The sequence below is a fragment of the Echinops telfairi genome, unplaced genomic scaffold, assembly GCF_000313985.2.
Source record: "Echinops telfairi isolate 266 unplaced genomic scaffold, ASM31398v2 ScPeMD7_7457;HRSCAF=8495, whole genome shotgun sequence".
NCBI classification, from domain to species: domain Eukaryota; kingdom Metazoa; phylum Chordata; class Mammalia; order Afrosoricida; family Tenrecidae; genus Echinops; species Echinops telfairi.
In genome coordinates, this window is record NW_022111357.1 from 7,692,909 (window position 1) to 7,695,260 (window position 2,352).

The window sequence follows — 2,352 nt, forward strand, 5'->3', positions numbered from 1 at the left end:
CAAGAGGCAGTGGTACAAGCAGAACAAGGGCGTGCTGCATGGTTCAGATTTGAGAAACGTATGTGTCAGGGGTATATCCTCTCATCAGATTTATTCCATCTGTAGGCTGAGCAAATCATCAGAGAAACTGGGTTATATGAAGAAGAACAGCAGCGGGATTGGATCAAGGCTTATTAACAACCTGTGATAGACAGCTGACACAACCTTGCTTGTTGGAAGTGAGGAAGTCTTGAAGCACTTGCTGATGAAGATCAGCAAGGTTTGAAGCCTTCAGTATGCATTACAACTCAATGTAAACAAGACCCAAATCCTCACAACTAGACCAATAGGTAGCATTAAAACACATGGAGAAAAGATTGAAGTTGTCAAGGATTTCATCATGCTTGGATGCACAATCAGGGCACATGGGGCAACAGTCAAGAGATCCAAGGACACAGTGCTTTGAGCAGATCTGCTGCACAGAGCTCTTTAGAGTGTTGTAAAGCCAGGATGTCACTTTGAGGACCAAGGTGTGCCTGATCCAAGGCATGGTATTTTCCATAGCATCATATGCATGTGAAAGTTGGACATCGAATAAAGAACACTGACAAAAAATCAATATCATTGAATGATGGTGATGGAGAAGAATATTGAAAGTATTATTGAAAGAACAAACAAGTCTGTCTTAGAAGAAGTACAGCCGGAGTGCTGGCTAGAGGCAAGGATGGTGAGACTTTGTCTCAGGTTCGTTGAACATGTTGTCAGCAGAGACCAGACCCTGGAGAAGGAGCTTGGTGAAGCAGCATGAGAGAGGAAGGCCCTGGCTGAAACAATGGACTCAAACATGGGAACAATTGTGGGAATGGCACAGGCGGGTCGTGTTTTGCTTTGTGGGGCACAGTGTCACTATGAGTCAGAACTGACTTCTGGCTGTTCGTCCAGGTAGGCTAGAGAAACAAATCCATAGAAACTCACACGTGTATCAGGGAGAGTTTTATATAAAGGGTAATTGTACATTAAGAAAGCATCCCAAGCCCGTAAGTCCCATATTAGCCCATCTGTCCAGTACCAATCTATAAAGTCCTCTTCAGACTCACAAAATACTTGTAATGACGCTGAATGGAGGACGATCACAGGCCAGTGGGTAGAGAGTCTTTGGATCCAGTGGCGTGGTAAGCATTTCAGCGCTGGCAGGGTGTCTGCCTGGCTTCTCCATGTCCAGGGTTCTGGCTGCCTCAGGGTAGGTCCATGTGGCTTCTCCTCAGGGATGTCTCCCAGGGAGTCAGCTTTGTCAGTAGACAGTCTCCAAGGAAGAGAAGTGTCTCCCGCCTCCAAGGAGGAAATACAGGAGTTCCCAGAATTCTCAGGGGAAGGCCATGCCCACAGAGAGGGCTCATTGGCTATGGCTGGATTTACAGACTAGACTCCACCCCTTCACTCTTAATCCTCTCAAGTCCCAAATTGACACCAGATTATGTAATCACCACAAGGCCATATGACTATCCAATTCCAAATGGAACAATTTAATTTCATTAATGCTTAGAATAACGATCTTTATGTATTCCATTTCATTTTTAACAGCTTTATTTACATAATTACTATTTCAGACAATTCAATAGTTTGATCAGATTTTTTAAAGTTGTACAATCATCATCATAATCAATTTTAGAATGTTTTTTTCTTGTATTTATTGTTATTAGTTCCCCACTTCCCCCCAACCTGTCCTGACACACCTTCAAGAAATCATTAATCCAGTTACTGTCTCTATAGATTTATCTATCCTGGATTTCATATACAGAAAAATGCATAAAAATAAAAAATAACAGAAAAACCTCAATTGAAAAGAAAGCAGAAAATATGAAAACGAACAGATTTAAAATGGGTCAAGAGGGAAATCAAACAAGATGCTGAGTTTTAACCTGACTGCATCTGCAGTCATCCACTTTCCAATGCACTGTGTGTGACAGAAGGCCAGTCGCTGCCTGGTCTGTGGTCTGAGGGGTTCACCAGATGCTTAGTCCACATGTTTTCCCCTTTCATTTTTTTTTCAAATTACACAACTTTAAAATGGGTCAGAATAGAGATCAATTGGGTAAGATATTATCTTGTAACCTAACTACATCTGCTATGATTGACTTTACAGTGCTCTCTGTCTGATGGCAAGGCTGTTCACATCCCTAGACTACGGTCAGAGGGGTGGGGACTGTGCAAATGGATTTGGGGCTTCCAAAGTCATCTGTAGCTTTCTGAAAACCGGGCGTTCAAAATTTAAACTCTGATACCATTTCCTCCTTCAGATTTGGATTTTATTATTGTATTAGTCTAGGTACTTTGGAGAAACAAATCCACAGCAACTCACGTATAAGAGAGAGT